Raw genomic sequence first — 21,492 nt, forward strand, 5'->3', positions numbered from 1 at the left:
ATTTACTGATAGCATGAATATGGAACTTTCTCTCTCCCTGTATGTATTTATAGTTGGTATTTTTTTTTTTCTCCCAGATCCTAAAGAACTCTACCTAAGATCAGTTCTGTTTCTTAATACTTAAATGTTTGTTGCTCAAGTTGCTCCTGCTGAAGGGAATGGGAATTTTGTCACAGGGCTGGACCTTGAATGACTTATAATGGATTTTCATTTGCCTTAGTTCGGACACAACAAATGAGGCTCTCTTGCTTTCCTTTACTAGGCCCTTATTGTCTTCTGTTTCCAGAAGAAAAAGATCTAGTTGTTCAGTTCCAGTCATTTCTAGCTTCCAGGAATTCTGTCTGCCTAAACATCATTGACTTTCAGCTCTCCAGCTTAGAGTGCATGCAGAATTGAGAAGTGTCAAGCGACAATCTGAAAACTTCAAAATAGTGTTATTAGGATCATATTATTTCCTCACAAAACTGCCTTGATAATTTGTTGTTCTGCACCTTGGCTATGTGATCAAATAACATGATATGAATTCTTTATTTCTAATAAAGGGCATTACTAGTACAGTATGCTCTGAGGGAGATACTATCCTTTATTAGCAACACATTCCAACATTATAAAAGTTACTCAGCAATAATGAAATCTAATCTGTCTTGAGGATTCATGACAATGCATTATTACACTTGGTTTTGTATGAAAAGAGCAAGATTGGACAGGAATACTATTGTTGTTGAATACATCTTGAAAGTGAAGCAGAGATTTTATTGAACTACTTTGTTATTGACAATAAATTGCTATAAGAGTGCTGAATACAGGCACGACTGGCCAGGGTGAGGTCAAAAGGCTGCCTGTATCCTTCCTCTAACAGTGGCCACTAGTTGATGCTAAGGGGAAGACCATGCAGTGCCTTGACAATAACTTGGTGAGACAAGAAACAGACAGCCCTACCTGAGGGAATGTAGTACTGGATCTATTGGTCACCAGTGCAGGCAAGCTCATTGGGGATGTCAAAACTGAAGGCAGCTGGGGCTGCAGTGATCATGCATGGGTGGAATTTGCAGTACTAAGGGACACAAATCAGTCAAGGAGTATAGTCAGGACCCTGAATTTTAGAAAAACAAAATTCCAGCTCTTAAGGAGTCAGTCAATAAGACACCCTGGGAAATGTTCCTCAGGGACAAGGAAGCAGAACAGAACTGGCAGGTGTGAAAAAAAAATCTAACAAGGAAGGGAAGAGACCAGCATGGCTGAGCTGAGCTGAGACCTGCTGTTCAAGCTAAAAGGCAAGAAGGAGCTGCACAGGCAGTGGAAGCAAGGACAAATATCCTGGGAAGAGCATAGAGATGCTGTCCAATTGTGTAGGGATGAGGTCAAGGAGGCCAGCACACAGCTGGAGCTGAACTTGGCAAGGGATGTGAAGAATAACAAGAAGGGCTTCTACAGGTACATCAGTGAAAAAAGGAAGGTTAAAAACAGGTACCCTCCTTGAAGAGCAAGAATGGTGAGCTAGTAACAACAGATGAGGAGAAGGCTGAGGTTCTCAAAAAAGTTTTTCTCTGTCTTCACCAGCAACCTCTCTCCCAACACCTCACAAGTTAAAAAAAGTTAAACCACCACACAAAAGGTGGGGAAAAGGGTGGTGAAGTTCCTCCACTATGTATGACGATTAGGAACCTGAACATACATAAGTCTATGGGACCTGATGAGATACATCCCAGAGTCCTGAGAGAACTGATGTAGTCACCAAGCCACTCTCCATAATATTTGAAAAGTCCTGGCAGTCAGGTGAAGTTCCTGGTGACTGGAAAAAGGGACACATGGCATTCATTTTTAAAAAGGGTAGAAAGGAGGCTCCTGGGAGCTACTGGCCTGTCAGCCTCACCTTTGTGCCTGGGAAGATCATAGAGCAGATTCTCATAGAAGCTCTGATAAGGAACATGGAGGTCAGGGAGATGATGGCTTCACCAAAGGCAAATCCTGCCTGAAGAAGCTGGTGGCCTTCTCTGATGGAGTGACTACATCAGTGGACAAGGGATGACCTATAGATGTCACCTATCTGGACTTCTGCAAGGCTTTTGATGTGGTCTCGCACAATATCCTACTCATCAAGTTGGAGGGATATAGCTTTGATGGGTGGACTGTTCAGTGGATAAGGAATTAGCTGGATGGTTGCATCCAGAGGGTAGTGGTCAATGGCCTGAAGTCCTGATGTAGACTGGTGACAAGTGGTGCCAGGACAGGATACCATCCAGAAGGACCAAGACAAGCTGGAGAGGTGGGCCCAGGGGAACCTCATGAAGCTCAACAAGACCAAGTGCAGGGTTCTGCACTTGGGTCAGAACAATCCTCATTATCAGTACAGCATGGGAGATGAGGTGACAGAGAGTAGCCCTGCAGAAAAGGACTTGGCAGTTCCAGTGGATGAGAAGCTGGACATGAGCCAAAAATGTGCACTTGCAGCCCAGAAGGCAAATCACATCCTGGACTGCATCAAAAGAAGTGTGGCCAGCAGATTGAGAGAGAGGATTCTAACACTCCACTCTGCTCTGGTGAGACCTCACCTGGAGTACTATGTCCAGCTCTGGAGTCCTCAACAAAGGAAGGACATGGAACTGATGAAGTGGGTCCAGAGGAGAGCCATGAAGAGCATTAGGGAGCTGAAACACCTCTCCAATGAGAGCAGGCTGAGGGAGAAAGGGTAGTTCAGCCTGGAGAAGAGAAGGCTTTGAGGAGACCTAATAGCAGCCTTCAGTACCTAATGAGGGCCTATAAGAATGCTGGAGAGGGGCTGTTTACTAGGACTTGTAGTGACAGGACAAGGGACAGTGGTTTGAAATTAGAGTAGATTTAGATTAGATGTTAGGAACAAGTTCTTTGCCATGAGGGTGGTGGAACACTGCAACAGGTTGCCCAGGGGTGTAGTTGAGGATCCATCCAAGGAGGTATTCAAGGTCAAGCTCAACAGGGCTCTGAGCAACCTGATCTAGTGGAGGATGTCCCTGCTAATTGCAAGGGGGGTTGGACTAGATGACCTTTAGAGGTCCCTCCCAACCCAAACCTTTGTATGATTCCCTGGCCTCCTAGCTCCCTGGGTCCCAACATACTTAATACGGTATGTGGCATAACAGTGAGAATAAGTTTGACTAAAATATCATCACAGGTAATTTTATAGCCTAAAAGTTTGGTCTTCCCCACAAAGCTGAACATTGACACACCAACAGGATTTCCTATTAAAGAACTACTCCACACTACCCAAGTACAGTTTTCTAGAGTATGTATTCCAAGTCAATGCAAAAGTAATGCAGGACTCAGTTCCCTTCTCCTTTTTTCTTTTATCAAAGCTGAGAATTTTTCTCTCCGTCAGAAATTCAGAGCATTACTATGCAGATAGATCACATCCCTTCACAGCAGTATTTGAAAATCTGACTCAAGGTTTGAGCAATCAGACTAGTTACAACAAAGACAGCATTTAAGGGGAAAATAATCTGTAATTTTAAAATTTACTGATCAGTTTTCAGCACGAAGAAACTACTTAATTTGCTTCTTGTATATTTTACTTTCTCATTGGAGCCTGCTCCCCATTCTTCTGTAAATGGTTACATTCTTCAAATGTAACATGTCAACTCTTTCAAGAGCAGTTACATTAGTAGAGAGGACAATAAAAATGGCCTTCTTGATTTTAGGCTGATGAAAATTGCTCAGAACTTGTGTCCTGAGCTCAATCTCTTGCAGATCAATATATGTTCTTATATCTCTCTATCCTTGCATTGCTCAAGGGGAAATAATTCATTTTCCACACAGATTCAGTATCTGTGTAGCATAACAGAAAACAGTCATATTCTAATGTGGTTTACTATGGCATCTTTAGAACTTACCACTGAGACTGAACGTGAAGAATCTTAAATTGCTGGCATCAGTGCTCCTGTAGCGCCTGGCAGAAATTCAGATGAGTGGTCCTGCCAAAAGTCAGAGGAAAATATTCATCAGACGGATGATTATTTTTAATCACACTTCCCCAGTACCCATGGAAGCCTTAATTTACAAATGCCTACTGCAGGTTTAATGATAAGACCACTAAAATAGATCTGAATGCAGCACACTAGCATGTTGACTTTTCGTGTGACTGTGAACCTGAATATTGATCCCCGGAGCACACTTTCTGGAGAGAAATTGTCCTTTTATGAAGGCAGTGCCACAGATTTTACCAGGAAAAATAACGGAGTGTTGCATTATTAGTTTTAATAAGCTGCATTAGAAAGACATCTCATGGAAAAATCCCAAAACAAACAAAAATGCACACAACTGGCCAACCCCAAATTAATGAAGCATACACTCACACACAGTTCATGTTCATTTCAGATCAAAGAGATTTTGAAGTTCAAATAATTTTGCCTCCTAATAGTTTTAGAACACAATTATCTCTCTTAACATCTCAAAACTAACATTCAGAGTTGGCTTTTAACAGTTTATTTGTATTGCAGCACTTCAGGGAGAAGCAAACTTGTAATTTCTACCACATGTGAAATGTTTCTTTCATTAAAGTATTGAAATTTTTATATACATATATATACATATAGATATATATAAAAGACTGAGAAAAACTCCAGTGAAAGTATTACTTTTTGAAATACATGTAGAACATATTTTTGCTCTTTACTTTTAATTAATGCATATTTCATTAAGATTTACATGGCTATTTTAAAAGCTATTCAGATTACTTCTGTTTATGAAAACTACCTTGAAGTGAAAGCAAAGGAGAAATGGAATGGATGACAAGAAATACATATGCAGGTGGAGCAGTGTTCCTGGGACAGATCAGTTTTATGAATTTGTAGCACTCAAATCCAAGTTGCCTGTGTACAATCTCAGAGTGAATTCAAAACAGGGAGAAACTGCAAGGAACAAACATCAAGCCCTAGATGAATACACAGGGTCTCCACATTGCTCATTTCCTTCTTTCCTCAAGCTCCCAATGAAAATATTACTGGTTTTGCTATATGACAACAAATACCTCAGAGTGAGATTTTCAAAGACATGTAAGAGAATTTGGTGTCTAATCCCCTCCAGCAGTTTAGAAAAGTGCACAATTAATATACTATAGAGCTCCCTATACATCAAACAATTTCCCAGTGCACTTCACATTAATCTTTAATCTAGACACTTTAATCTTAAAATCTTCATGCAATAATCTTCAATGAAAGGTTCTTTCTGGGAGTTTACACTATATTTAACACAATTTAAAAACGACTAGTGCATTGCCTTAGCTTTTAATACCCAGAAAATGTTTTATAAATTAGATCAACTACAACCTGGCCAAGGTTTCTGTGTTTTTAATATCTTTGGAGGGAGATAACAACAAAAGGGTGCTGGAGGGAATGACTTAGCTGGTTAAGCATCAGTTCACAATCCTTTAAATCACCCCAGAACTGTAGCTGCAGATTGCAGAGTTTATTCAGTGTTTCACTTTTTCCAAGGTAAGGACTAACATCTCTGCATATATTACTAGGGAAAAGAGCACAGCTTACAGCACACACTACTGTGTTTTGGCAGCTCTCTGTGTGCACATCTGGCCATAGACATAGTTTCCATATCTGTGTTTTTGCAAAAAATATTAATGGTTAGAATAGTGTGCCAGGCCCATTCTGAAGAGATACAGCCATGACTTCCAAGTCCTCCTGGCCTTTGCTGTTCCCTTCAGTGCTGTTTACTCTACCATAGCACTTCTGAGTTCTACTCCTGGACCAGAACTTCACAGTACTAGCCCTATCTAAATGCACAGTACAAAAAACTTCTAAGAATTTACACAGTGGATTGAGGACAAAAGGTCAGTATGAAGTAAGAGGATAAAAAGAAGATAACAGCCATTACGACAAGCAGTATTTTTTGTAGACAGCCTAGCTAAGGCACATTTTGAGGAGAGATTTAAAGAATCAATTGTGCAGAAATGTCTCAAGAGTTTTGATGGGAGAAAGCATGAAGGTGCTGGCTTGAAAATTGAGGACAAAATGGACACTGACTCAAACTGAGGTTGAAGCTGCTGTTTACATGCTAAGAGAAAGGATGCCTGAGAGTCTCTGCAGAAAGAGTAAGGAAAAGGGTTTTGGCAATGTTGTCTTGAGACACCACTGCAATGTTTGAACAGGAAGAGACTTAGATTTTAGTTTGAGTTGGAAGAGGCAGGCTTGAAGTACAGAGGTCCACATAGTCCCTAAACAGCCTCATGAACATGGCAGCTGAAATTTGTGCTTTTGTGTGATACACATCATGGATAAACTAGGAAGTAAAAACCTGACTTTCCTGTTCTGCAGCTGGAGACTAGATAAGGCAGATTCACCAAAGAGCACTTGGAGGAAAGGACAGCATCATGGAAACCAAAAGAGGAAAGGATTACAGCAAGATTATCAAAGTTAAATATATACTGAGACACCTAATGGGTTTACATGGTCACAGCTGGAGTACTGGTTCTCTGATTGGACAGAACTCAATCAACTGAGGAACATCACTTGCTTTTGTGCAAGAGCAAGGGAGGAGAGACAATAAAGAAGTCACTGGCATTTTCTACCCTTGCTAGACCAAGTCATAAATGAGCCTGTTTAAAACTCTCATGGTGTCTGTCACAGATGAATAGACCTTGACATGTGGATGGGTTTAATTTTCTATGAAGCTGCAGCACTTTGAAAATTCCTGCAGATTCACAAAAGGTCTCTGAACACCCAGTTTACATTCAGACACAATACCTGAACTGGCTACAGGATGCAGGCATATTTGTCCCACTATGCTTTTATCTCAGAAAAATCCTAGGATTTGTACTTTGAAGAAAAACGTATGAAATACTTTGCGTTTGCTGGACAGGTTTCAGAGTGAAGACATCAACATTTGATAATTTGGGTTCAAATTTGCATTTCCTTCACAGTCAAGTCCATTCTAGGGATAGAAAGATGCATGCTAGAAATCTTATCACATTTCTGGTAATGCAGAAGGATTTCAGCCGATATAGTTTCAGAGCTGAGGCAGCAGCAAGCCCCTCAAAGCATTGGCAAGCAAATGGCTGATACAACATCTGAGAAAGCTAACCTTATCATTTACATAAGGACATTTTATAGTCCTGGGAAGCAAGGAGAGCTTGGGAATAATATGAACACTTATGGCCTAGAAACCTTAGTGAAAGTGAACTGTTGTAAGGCACTGAGAATAGACTTTTTTGGCCAAAGATATTTTCTTATTATGACTCAGATGAAACCGTACACTGTTTTGACAAAGTCAGGAGTTCAGACTAAAGGAGAAAGAATAAGAAAAATAATTAAAAATACCAAGTTAAAAAGGTTCATGAAAGATATTCTCAACTTCCATCCAAATGTGCCTTCAGATAGCAGAGAGGACAGAACTTGTGATTCCCTAAGGAGTAAACTTATATTGTAAATCACAAGAGTCTGTGATGGTGCCCATGATTTCAGCTTGCTAAGTAATATGTCACAGGTGGTATCACACACAACAAGGAGAAAGGCCTTATCAAGAGAAACATTCATCTTAACCAAACATTGACAAGCACTTTCAATATTTTAGAGATGAAAAAGAGCAACATGACTGAATTAATGCCCTAAAATTCTCTATGAACCCAGTGCTTGATTTTACATTTTGCTGTAGTCAAGCTGATTGAATGTATTACTAAAAAGTACTCATTAATTTACACACCCATTATATTAGTCTGTGTAAGATATTTGTGTAACACAACAGAAGCACCAAATACATTTTAGAACAGGACTTCTTGCCATTTTTGCTCCCCTTTATGAATCTACTTTCCATAGTATCATAGTATCAGTCAGGGTTGGAAGGGACCACAAGGATCATCTAGTTCCAACCTCCCTCCCACGGGCAGGGACACCCCACACTAGATCAGGCTGGCCAGAGCCTCATCCAGCCTGGGCTTAAACACCTCCAGGGATGCGGCCTCAACCACCTCCCTGGACATTTCAGCTGTTTCCATGTAAGCACATTGTACAAAATCATCCAAAATAGTAATAATTTTTATTCCTTTAATTGTATACATGTACATTAAGAAGATACATCTACCTACCCACCTTGAATAAAATGTCATGTTCATACTTTACTAAGAAGGAATGCAGCTTAGTGTAGCCACACCTGCTACTATGTCCAAGAGCGGAGCAAAACAGTGGAAAATTACCACCGGTGTTATTTCCTAGAAATGTTGTAAATCCTATCTCAAAGAAGGTTTCACATGGCACAGAAAAGCTACATTTTCAGCTTGGAGGTGGCGGGGGGGGGAAGGGGAAGGGGAAAGGGAAGAGGAGATATGAGGAGATGTGAGTTCTGTTTAGCACTAAACTGCTCTCAGTGCTTGTGGAAGCAAGGTTAATTGAAAACCTGAAGTAATATAAAAATAAGTTCAGCCTTTAGCAGGAATACATATGGTGTATAAAGCTCCATTGAGCCCAGGTGGATAAGTGAACACTTTCAACGCATATTAGTTGAAGAAATGAAGAAGTAGAAGCAGAAGCAGATAATAGCTATTACTAAACTGGAATATTCTGAAGGCCTAGAAGAGAGATAGAAAAGCACTACCATGGAAACATTTTATAGATTACTTTTTCTTCCCATCCAGAGAGTAGTAAGTCCCCCATTTCCCTTCAGATAAAGTTTTTATTGGCTATGGTTTATCTCCTCTCCAGGGAAAAAAGGGATGATTTTCAGACACAGACTTTAAACATCTGGACTCCCCTGAACGTAACATCCGTGAGGTACAGGGCTTCACACAGCAGCTATTTGCCTCAGCACCCCTACACCTTACTACAGCAGGAGAGGAGCCTAGGTCTGCAGAACAGAGGAAGGCGCAGGTCTGCCTCTGTCCTGCCAGGATGATTTTCTTTCCTTGGGAATGATTTTATTAGGCTGAAATTATTTGTGATTCCCAAGAAACTATAAGAATTACAGTCTGAATATTCATTTTGACATACCTGTGAAAATCCTATGCACTTGTGTTCCACTTTATTCTTAAAAAGCATTAATAGAAGCATATCTTTCTTACTATATATCTATATAGACATATATAAATACACACATGTTTATTCATTGCCACATAAAAAGATTACACCATTTGGTTCATTGAATACAGATACACGCCCAAGTTCTCTTCTATGCTCTCTGTCAGCACGAAGCAGCTAATACCCCAGGCCAGGTACAACTGAACCTATTGGAAGCTGTATTCTTTTTCATTCAAGAACTAGTTGTCTCTTCCACAACATAACTTTCCCCCATTCTCCAAGAATTATCACTCTCCAAAATACAGCAGCTTGTTTAGCTGTCGTCTCTACCTAGCCTCTATTGCAAAAGGATGCAGACTTCAGACCACGTGACTACCAAATACAGAAATGTAATGCAAATCATAGGTCAATCACTCAGGATCCTGAATGTATACTAAAACAAGTAGGCAGAGAAACCTCCTTAATAGAGAAAACTCCTGAAATGCTGTTCTTTGACATTAAAATCAGTGACCGTAACCCTCGATACTCTAAAAAACACTATCTCTAGAAACAGTTTAGAGAGCTAATCTATGAAGAGTATGCTGATTTCAATAAGCATGAAAATTCCAATAATAATAATAATGACATGTGACACTTTTATGAATGGCTATTACTTGCTTATTTTGGAAGAGGATTATGCTATAATTTAGCATTTAAAGTAATAGCTAATTGAACAGCTTTTCTTTTATCACCTCTTTATCAAAATATCCTTAGCATTTTATAGCAGTATTATGCTTTCCTACTTTTGAGGCTAACAGGCAATAACATCTCCCTCCATATTTCAAGACCTTGCCTTAAGCACAATAATATATTAAAGTTTCAGCGCTCAGGAGGGTGTACATGAAAACCAATACTTGTATTTCATTAGCTGCAGCACAACCAACTTAATTGCATGTCTACAACACACTCATTTAAATGCAGTTGTATGTGTAACATAGTTTGGGAAACTCTGGCTTAAATTAACAGTGTGTTTGTTGTACTTTTATTTTCCTTGCGACTGATGTAAAAAGGACTATCATAAACCTTTGATTTCATTGCTTTATAGTGGTACGTGTAACAGGATCTGAAATATTTATGCAGGCAAGGATCCAGTACCTTCCAAAAAACATTTTGCAAGTTGGAATACTTCTGAATTAAAGCCACTTCTTCCTCTTTACATGATAGTCAGATCACATAATTAGATTATAATAATCACATTCAAATTATAACACACTAATTATTATGTTAAGAGGGAGAGAAGAAACACCCACAATCAAAGCATTTAAACTCTTTTTTCAATCCAGTGACTGGCCACAAAAGGATGTACCAGTAGCTACAGAACTTGGTGTTACAGACCTAACTGTTTGTAGCTCACCTTTGGGGCAGCGTTTTCCTCTTCTAAGACATAAGCCCAAACCAACAAAGTTAACAGAGAAAGGTATTTGCTCCAACGTGAAAATGACTGCATCTCTATGCCCCTCCCACAGGAGCCATCTGTCCCACAGCCCTAGCTTGACAGTTCTTTGCTGTAGGCCCAATTTTTCCTCCAAGTATATCTTTCCAAACCTAGCTCTAGACAGAAAGATTTTCCTTTGGTACAGAGACATACTGATGTCAGTATTTGGGGCATCACTTTCTTTCTTAAAAAACATTAAAACTCTACAGCTTGAAAGCAAACCAGTATGCCAACAAACACTTTCATCTTCCATCTGCATACTTAGTTATTTCAAAGGCATATTTAGGTACTTCCTCCATTTCAGAAGATTCCCTTTGAAAATGCATTTGAATGAATGTTATCCTTTTCTATGGAGATTTGTCTAAACATTTTTGTTAACAGCAATTTTGTTTAGCATGGTAATGCAATCAATATCCCAGGAGGCTCATCTTTCACAAGATGCCTTCCTGCAGCTCCACTGAAAAGTTACATTATGGCAGGCTTCACAGATAACAAAGTATAGAAACTGTAATGCGTAAACCAGAACAATCATCTGTCACAGGCTAAAAAAAAACCCCAACCAAACATCAAAAAACCAAACACCCTCCACCCCTTTTCAGTATAAACATTCCTTGCAAGCACCATGCTTTGCCAGTGCTTCATTTCAGGAGCCAGTGGGCATAAGCAGCATTGCTTATTCACTTAAAACAAATAGTTAGGAGGTTCCATGAACACTTTCTGTTTCCTGGACAAAGCAAAGAGCATTACCGTTTTTCAAAGGAAAGGTGAAGTAGTAGTGATCAAGCTGAGAACTGAATGAAATCTATGAAGTGATTTACTATTCTTACTGCAGCCAGCTAGCAACAAAGTCAATCTCTTTTGTTGAGGCAGTGATTAGTGAGCACAGCTGACCTGTGGTACATACTGCTTTTGATCCAATGCTTTGCACATTATGTTAAAGGCTGGACTTGCAGAACAAGGTAGCTATGCCTTCTGATACCTTTCCAGGTTTTTTTTCTTCAGAGATCTTTATTTTTATAAAGTGCTTAAGTAAAGGGCTCTGTATAATTAGAAAGTAACTGCTAATAATTACCAGCAAACACATAATATGGCTCACACATGCTTGCGTTTTATTATCTATATAGCACCTATAAAATATCAGGAGTCTAAATAAAAGAGTCTTGCTAAAGTGGACATGTAAACAGGTGGGGATTTTCGGACTTTTTTTTCATATCCTTGAAATAATTTCTGTATTAGACATCTATTCATTTTCATAGCCAGGCATTCACTTCCATTCCATTTTACAGAAAACTGACAGATTTCAGAGGAACTGGGATTCTACAGGCTTCACGCTTACTAACACATAATTTCAAGTTCTAGGGATGATTATGATCCTTGTGTGTTACACTTAGTAGTGTCCATATGTGACAGGTGCCTTCTGAGCACCATTAAATTCATTGTCTATTAAATTAACCTTGTAAAGAACAGACCAAAAAAACCAACAGATAGATACTGGAAAGGCAGAAGGAAAAGAGACAAGTGCTATGATCAGGTAGCTGTGGATATTTCCCCCAGTAAGAAAGCTTTACTGCTACCTGTATTGTATCTTTATGTGTATGGTTTTAAGTTTCTTGTCCTCCACATGCAAATATGAAGGTACCTAGACATTACCAAATACAATCACAACAGGTTTGGAGTAAGAATCAAGTACCTTGACTAATCACTTTGTGACAATAAACCACTACAGAAGTCCAGGATACCTCTTGATGGCTTCCTCCACTGTCTTTACAGATGGATGGATCTGCTTCAACCAAAGAAACAGGGAGGTATACAGAAAATCTTAGGCTGCAACAGAAGCCAAATTCCCTGTATATGCACACTCACATCCTGGCTCATCAGGATTACACTATGACCAAGGCTACCACATAACCGGGAATGCTGTAGCACTCTTGTGGCAGATGGGTCAGATCTCTCATATAACAGTAGGCAGCCACAGGATAATCATCAGGATCAACTACCAGTGCCTGATCATAACTGAGAACCTTAAAACTATGTTTTATCAGATTTTCTCCATATGTATTTGCAGTCAAGGAAACATGAGCTAGAATCCAAATCTACCTTTCTTAATGAAATTAATACACACTTTAGTGGAAATTGTGTGAAAGAAGGTAGAACTAAAGAGAGAAAGGAAGGAAGATGTACATGTAGATCTTCTGCAGTGCTGCTGACACTTTTTTTTTTGTACTGTAAGCAAAAGCTTTTACCTTCTCTTACCTCCATACATATCCAAGCTTTCTCCTGAAAACCTTTGAACTACCTGCTAGGGAATATCAGTATGCAAAATACTCTGCTTGATTGTATTCTTCCTAATTCAGACTTCTTCAGGAGAAGTTCATACTGAAAATAAAAACAAAAATATACCAGGTCAACCCGTCATCCTAATTACAAAGATGTTACACTGAAATAATTAACAGTATTTTCACTCCTTTAATTCTTTATTCACCACAGGGTAGTCAAATATAATTTTGAATTCATCAATTTTAAACATGTTTGTACATTGTTGTGGCTTCAAGGATGCTGAAAGCTATTTATTTATGTAAATATTGAAAGTTGCTACACAAAGCAGCAGATAGATGTGACATTTGCAAGACAGTGAAAATGAATTGTCCCCTGCTGGCCTGGGAAACAAAACATGAAAAAAGACAACAAAAAGATCTTTGCCATATTTCACCTAGCCCATCACCAAAGGACTGAAGGAGAAACTGCAAAAGAAAACCTTGGCACCTACTACAGATTATAAAGGGAGAGTAGCAGCATGGTTTTGGACATACCTCACAACTATAGTTACCATGACAGGACTTTCTGCACAGGGGCAAGGACACCCACAGACAGGGAGGGCTTTGTGACATGGAAGTGCTCTGCACAGTTCCACTGTTTCCCTGTTTCTGATACCAAGCTTTACTGTGACTTCCTTTGTAAGAGGATGCTCATTTGTTATATTCAGTAAGGGCACAAGTCTTTTGATTTATGTTTCAAACAGGGAAATAAAAAAATACAGTTTGTGAAACCTCTAATAAAATACATAATTTCACTGCTCAATATCCAGATATTATTTCTTAATAATTTTTGAATCCCTTATGTAAAACTCTCTATAATCATAGAATCACCTGGGTTGGAAGGGACATCTAAAGGTCATCTAGTCTAACCCATCTGAAGTCAGCAGGGACAACCTCAACTGGATTGAGTTACCCAGAGGCCTGCCAAGCCTCACCTTGGATATCTCCAGGGATGGGGCCTCAACCACCTCTCTGGACAATCTGTTCCAGTGCTCAACCACCCTCACTGTAAAGAACTTTTTCCTAACAACCAAGCTACATCTATTCTCCTATAATTTAAAACCATTGCCCCTCCTGCTATCACTGCAGGCCTTCATAAAGAGTCCCTCTCCAAAATTCTTGTAGACCCACTTCAGGTACTGGAAACTGTCAGTTAGGTCTCCCTGGAGCCTTCTCTTCTCCAGGCTGAACAACCCCAGCTCCCTCAGCCTGTCATAGTGACTGCTTTCAGAAAAATAGCACTAGATATTTTATCTCTTATAGAACAGGAATTCATTGTTAAGAAACCCCAACTCATCAGGAAGTCAAAAGGAGAACCAGAGAAATGTTTTGAGAACTGGAGGAAAGGTCTTAGGCTACCAAAGTTCCAAGAGCTCTGTCTGTTAAGTTTATACAAAAGAAGATTGAGGAGCGACCATAACTGAGAGAGTACTTGTTACAAAAAGGTTCTTTAATACCACGAAGAAAGGGATAACAAGAACTAATTGCTATCATCTGAAATGAGGGAAATGAAAGTTTAGAATACAGATTTGTTTGGTTGTTTGTATTTTTGTTTTTAAACATCAACCATTAGAGACTGCTAGGAGGACTAGTGCATTCACCAGCAAATTGGATTTGGTATGGTTTAGCAATTTGTTTCACTTAAAGAAAACCCATTAAAACTCATGTTACTCTGACCAAGTGGAATGCAGTGATTTATGATACACAAGGAGATCAGAACTGGTTATGTAGCTGGAATGAAACCTTCTGCCTTAAATGAAACCGGTAGACACTTGTAGGTATCCTAGGTCTCGGGATTTGGCCTTCGCTACCTGACAAGTGCACGTGAGCCCCTTAATGTTGGACGTGGTATTGCCTAGTACATTTTCCTTTTACATTTAAAACAAAACAAAAAGGGCTGTGCAGCAAATGTTTCCCAAAGGACACATTCAGAACTTGTTTTAGGGGGCATCAGCTCTTACTCAGGCTTTGACCATTAATATATATGATTCCATTATCCTTTCTCATTAAGTAGTCCTAGAAGCTTTTTTGCTATTGCAAATAATACATGGCAGATGGGACAACCCTATCAGGCCCTTTTGGGAGAAGAGAAGCTCTTTCAGATATTTCCTGATTAGTTTAAGTATCCTTTGAGGGACATTAGTAATCTAATTCCACCATTTTAAATAGGGGAACAGGAAAAGGCTACCATTACTGAAATAAAAGGTATTCTAGCGTCTACTAACTTCTAACATCATGTCTCTTACTATTCCACTTCTCTTTTGAAAATGAACATTATTTTAAGAGAGTAAGTTATTCAAAGGTAGGTGATATTTTTGTCTACTGATACTAATTTCATTAAAATATGCAAAGATCTACTTAATAAATCACCTTGTTTATATGATTCAGTCTGACATTAAAAAAATTAATCAAATTTATCTGTCAAGAATACATGAATTAAGACATCTGAGATGTCTTGCATGAATGATAAAGTTTAATGCTTTCACAGGTTTTCTAATTCCTACATTTTTTCCATGCAAATCAAACAGGAAACACATGCAGAGCAGGCATTCCCCTACTTACACAGATGCAATTGCACATGTAATATCTGCAACACAGCTCTAATACTGATCTGAATTGGGGCCTAAGTGAGGAATATCTGTTCAACTAAATAGCTGTCTTAAACCTAGGGAGCTGTTAGAAGCCTGTAAGTGACAAACAACATTGTAATGCTCCTCAAAATATTTATTAATATGTGATTATGTTATTAAGTCATCAGGAAGTTGTATCTCATGTATGTAACAGCAATATTTAGCTACTTCTTCATGTCACAACCATGCCCATAGCTTGATATTTTCGTTTCTCAGTTTCTAACTACTTTGCTTCTGTGTAACTGTATGGTCTAAAAAAAATCAAAGCTGTTTGGCATCATCTGTGAAGCTGTTATTCCTCAAGGGTTCAGATCACCTCTGTGAAGAGAGGCATCACATTCCTCTTAGGTGTTGCACAAGGGTGAATTTCAGCCTTGTGAATAGTCACCTCTCAGCTTCAGCAAATGGGTATTGTGCTGAAGAGTTACCAATGAACTCATTTGGACCAAGAAAGGGGAGTGCTGGTGAAAACCATTAGTGTATCTTGCAAGTCTCCCTCAGCACCAATCATAGAGAAGATATGTTGTTAGCACACATAAATGCGGCTCTTCAAATACAACAGCTTTTGCTTTTATCTCTGGTAGCCCCTGACTCCATTTCAAGTACACCAGACAAAAGCCAGCTTGTTGTTAAACCCTTGTCTGACAGTGTTATTCCCAGACATTCTGCGGTTTGATCTCTTACCGAGCAGACCTAGATCCAAACACAGCAATTTCCCTCAAAGACTGCAGCCAACATGACAGACTCATTCCTCTATGCAAACTGCAGCTACAGTAGGCAGGCAGCAGTTCCCCTTGTGGTTCCTCACCCCAAAGCAGTTCAGCAGCATAAGGATGCTCCAGTTGTACTAATCTTTGTGTTGCACTGAATGAAGACATAGAATACTCTCTGCAGGGTAAGCAGAAACTGTGGACATATTTTGATGCAAAGTCAGCCCTACAACAAAGTAGTTGTGGGTTGACCTTGCCTGACTAGCAGTTGTCCACCCAGCCACTCCCTCATTCCCCACCTCAACAGCATGAGGGAGAAAATAAGATGGAAAAGCTTATGGTTTGAGATAAAGACAGGGACACCACTTAAAAATTACCCGCACAGGCAGAACACACTTGACTTGGGGAAAATTAATTTCATTTCTTGCTAATTAAAATAGAATCAGTTCCTGAGAAACCAACCTCGATGGGTACAGTCCCTGAAGATGCTCCAGCATGGGCCCACCAGGGCCTGCAGGAGAATTCCTGCTCCGGTGCCTGAAGCTCTTTCTCTCTTCCTGACCTGGGAGGACGGCAGGGCTGCTTCTTGTACCCCGCTGTCTCTGTGGGGCTTTGCCCTCTCCTTTCCACAGAGGCACCACCCTGGGTGCCACTGCTTGGCTCAGCCCTGCCCTGCACTGGCGCTGTTGGGAAGCTTGTGGGAACCAGCTGTGTCCGGCTCAGGGCAGCCCTGGCTGTTCCTCACAGAGGCGGCTCCTGCAGCCCTGCCACTGCTTACACCTCACCACCCTCACCCAGTACAGTGGTGTCATGAACATTTCTTCAGGGATGTGGAGGTGCTGGAACGTGTCCAGAGAAGGGCCACAAGGATGATCAGAGGGCTGCAGCACCTCTCCTATGAGGACAGACTGAGGGAGTTGGGGCTGTTCAGTCTGCAGAAGAGAAGGCTCCGAGGCGACCTAATTGTGGCCTTCCAGTATCTGAAGGGGGCCTACAGGAAGGCTGGGGAGGGACTTCTCAGGATCTCAGGTAGTGATAGGACTAGGGGGAATGGAATGAAGCTGGAGGTGGGGAGATTCAGGCTAGATGTGAGGAGGAGGTTCTTCACCATGAGAATGGTGAATCCCTGGAATGTGTTGTCCAGGGAGGTGGTCGAGGCCCCGTCCCTGGGGGTGTTTAAGAGCAGGCTGGATGAGGCTCTGGCCAGCCTGATCTAGTGTGGGGTGTCCCTGCCCATGGCAGGGGGGTTGGAACTATATGATCCTTGTGGTCCCTTCCAACCCTGAATGAAACTATGAAACTATGAAACACACAGGAGACTTGGGCCTCATGGGCAACCTGGTATTTACTTTTATAAAGAATAATCTCCCCAAAACTGGCTCTTTCTTTTCCCTGCTTAAGGAAAAGCATTAAAATGACAAGCTGCTCTTCTGTCCTGCTGTTACTCAAATATACATGCCTTAGTCTCTTGTGCTGGAACCCAGAGACATGTGACCTGCCATACCCCAAGGCTCTTTGTCTCCTGAGAGCACAAAGGGTGAAACACTTAACCAGTGTCTCTGTCAACCTACTTCTCTTTTGAGCTGCAGAATTTTATGTGCCAAGCCCCTATGCTACATGCATCTGGCCAGTACCTCTTGCAGAAATTACAAGTTACTGTGAATAACTGCGCCCTACCTCTTGAGTAACTGTCCCCACACACATCCTACTACTGGTAATTAGAAAGGTATAAAATGGTGCACACACTGACAGGAGCACCTCTTCATCAAAACCAGCAGCAACTTCACGGAGGTTTCACAGTATCCTAATACCTTCCAGGTGTAGGAACTTTGCTGTATTAGAGGCACTGAGATGAACAAGTCCCTGGTGAGGGACACTGCTTTCTCTTGTCTCATGTACTATGATTCTGTCAGTAAACACAGAAACTACACCAGTTCAAAGAAGAAAAACATTAAAGCTCCATTATAGTAATCTATTTTTTTTTAATTTGGGTTTGTTTGTTTGTTTTGGGTTTTTTTTTAATCTGCGATAGCTGTCAAAACCAGCTCACTTGTAAGTGCAACAGAGAACTCATTGCTCTTGGATAGGGTAAGCAGATGGAGAGAACGTACAATGCACCATCATCAATTCCTGTGTCAGTATGTGAATCTGCTAGTCCAGGACATGCAACCCTGGCATCAGAGGCAAGACTGACAGAGCAGCGCATGAGATCAGGTTTTTGAGCAGGGAACACGTCTGCCAGTGTTGTGACTTCTCATCTGCAGGCTAACATGGAAGATGACTGCAGTAGTGAATTATCTCTCTAAGGGTCTATGATATCTCTGTGCCAGTAGCAGTTACTGTTTCACAGCAGAAGGTGCAGTGACAGTTCCTAGACCTGCAGTGTGCACCAGTCCACAGGAATGATTTGGGACAGAGACTCAGCAGTAGGATGAGAATGTGAGGAGAGGAATCCTGCCCCAGAAGGGGAGTTCCTCAGAAGGGTGTGTGTCTGAAAATCAGCTGTTCTTTACCTCCTCTGATGAAGATTTCTCAGCCATACTGACGCAGAGTTTGCTAGCGCAGATGGAGGATTTTCACAAGGCAAAAAGCCTATGATTATATCTTTGACTCCTGAGAGACCAGTAGGGGTGTTCTACATGTCTGCTGCCGAGCAGGTAAACGTGCTCTTCAGCTACCAGGGACACATGTTCCTTCCAAGAACCAGAGATACATACAGCATCTGATTGGAATTGACACAGTCATTTTGAAAGGACAAGGTTTGTAGCCTTGGTTATACTATCACAGATCTAACGAGACTTAGCAAAGGGAAAAAATACATAAACCTGAATACACTTGATATAGTAAATGAATGCTGATTAAGAGAGAGAAGTTGCATGGTAGAGCAATGGATTTTTTTTGAGTCTTGACACAGGCAGTAAAAGGCCTGGAGAGGGAGAGAGGTGAGAGCTGCCAACACCCAGGAGACATGCTTGGCCTTCTGCGTTTCCTATCTGATGCAGCAAGTCCATAGGATTGAATGTGTCCCTCAGGGATGCTGCTGACAAGTATTCAGAGAAAACCCACTTGACATATACACTAGTAGTATAACAACTGCTTGAAGTAGAAATGTGGTGCTAAACTGATGTCTCTGACATCTTTATTTTCTATGCTTGCTAATACAATAGCTTTATAACAAACACCCAAAACTGCAGCGTCTGTCAATTAATCTGCTGACCTTTATGATGCATAGTTTTGTGGTTTGGTTTTTTTTCCTGATATTTAGCAGCTAGTTTGCAAATCTTTCAGTCATCAGTACAAATTAACAAAACTGCTGTGCAGACAGTGGGATTACAAATTTGTAATAAAGACATTCATTAACCCTTACCTATCTTCAGCTTAGAATCAGTTCTGACAATAGAATCAATAGAACTCAGGGGGAAAAAAAATCATCAACTACTCTGCAGTAGCAGAAAAATCAATTTTCTAGAAATAAATGTTGACTACAAAAAGTTGTGAGTCTTTCCTCTTCCTAAAAATTTTGAAAACAATCTGGGTTTTTATCACAAAATCTAAAGTATAATCAGAAAATAATTACATTCTAGCTGAGTTGTAAATTAAATCAGAATTGCTAAACATGTATTACAGCACTAATAAAAAATTAAGATGCACAGGCACCCTCCTGAGCTGAGCATTGTGATGCAGGACCCGGCATGTTCTGCCACTAACAAAAGGAAACACGGACATTTTGTAGGAAGCAACAACTTCATCATCTTTTCAATAATAGCCTCCACATATAATACCTTTTTCATACCATCAGTACAGCTAGTATACTAGTATTAACCTCTGAATGATTCACAAAGTTCTCCTATTTTCTGTATTCCTCTCTTCCCCCAAAACTGAACAGTTTTATGGTGGTATCAAAAATTACAATTAGCTTTTCAATCTCCCTGGTACAGAACACTGGTGTTACTGTTTTGGGTATACCTGCTTCTCAGACACGTATTCCTTTATGTGTTTCTCATGTCTTTCTGTTTATTAAGCAGCCTTTACACTTTCTCATGCTAAGAGTGAAATACTTCAGTACCTACACAATTGAGTCAGTATCAATCCATCTTCCATTCTCAGATACAACCTCCCAACAAGAAGGGGAAGAAAAAAGAATTCCCCTCCTACCCATCCCAGACTTGCTCCTAATATCTGTGTGAACAGAATTGCGCAGTCTCCTTGATCATATTTTCTTTCTGGTTTGTGGGTTAAGCATCAAATCACTGAGCTCAATGGGGTGGAGATTACCTTATTTACCCCTTTGCCAGAAGAACTGGAATCCAGTCAAAGATTCTAGTTTATTTCTGAAGGGGTTTTGTACAAATGCCTCAAAACATCTAATTTTGATGTTAAAACAAAACAAAACAACCCCCCAACAAACCTTGCAAAAGTATACTTTTTAGATATAATGGTTTGTCAGAAATAATGTAAAATGAAGAATATTTCATCGACAAGAATGAAAAATCAGTTGTATTTACACAATTCAAAGTGCTCTTCCTGCAATCTGCTGTAGAAACCACCAGAAAACTAGAGTGAGAGAGAGACAGAAAGCATATTTAAATAGAAAAGCCATGCATGTTTATACACAGCAGTAAACAAGAGTTACTTGGAACACAGCTGTACTTCTGTGGTTTCCTCATTTTCTTATTGCTGGGTGCACAGCACTACAGTGTTGGATGAAACTAGCTGCCGACAGCACTGAAAAGCCCGATTACTAGTGCTCTAGATGTGTCAGTACTTACCATCTAAAAAGATGGGCAGATCTGCCTGTCTGAATAAAACAAGGCATAGGAAAAACAGACTCTTGCAAATTTGGCTCAGCACACAGTCTGAGGAATGAAGTAAGACGTGGCACAATCAGAACTTGTAGAGGAATGTCACATACTGAGCAGAACTAGCCAGCACAGGAGTAGCAACTTGACCCAGTCTTTCCATACAGTACAGAGAAGAAAGAAAGAAAGGGGAAAAAAAAGCAACCAACCCAAACAACCCTGCAGTGATCAGCAGTGCAAGCTGCTCTCTACATTAAAGCTAACTTGGACTCCAGTGACTAAGAAGGAGAAAGAAGCATGATCAGAGATTAGCAATGTGCAAGAGAGAAGGCAGAGCAATGCAAAAAATTCATGGCTAGGACAACCACAGGAAATGATGTGTTGCTGGCAGATGTTTCTTTTAAAGTTTTCCACGAGCTATGCCTAAGAAGTGCAGCTCTTTCAGCACGCTGAGAGCTGCAGTTACAGGAGATCAAGAGGAACCTCGAGGGGCAGTCATTAAGAGAAAGGCTTGTGAAGATCACACCTCAAAATGCTAGCTGCTTTTTGTTCTTGCAAGTGCCAGCGTGGCACA

At 40.4% G+C, this 21,492-nt stretch overlaps 1 protein-coding gene across 1 annotated transcript in view; it reads right to left on the reverse strand.

Annotated features, from left to right (window-relative positions):
• SEMA6D (semaphorin 6D) overlaps positions 1-12,812 on the reverse strand; it is a 150,235-nt gene extending 137,423 nt beyond the window's left edge. The window contains exons 1-2 of the mRNA XM_068143793.1: positions 12,718-12,812; positions 3,867-3,947 (exon numbers count right to left, since the gene is read on the reverse strand). The gene's annotated coding sequence lies outside the window, so the exon portion shown is untranslated. The remainder of the gene's footprint in view (positions 1-3,866; positions 3,948-12,717) is intronic.
• Between the last annotated feature and the right edge of the window lie 8,680 nt (positions 12,813-21,492).

Source organism: Melanerpes formicivorus, unplaced genomic scaffold, assembly GCF_026170545.1.
Source record: "Melanerpes formicivorus ecotype bairdi unplaced genomic scaffold, bMelFor1.0.p_v2 SCAF_10, whole genome shotgun sequence".
NCBI lineage: Eukaryota > Metazoa > Chordata > Aves > Piciformes > Picidae > Melanerpes > Melanerpes formicivorus.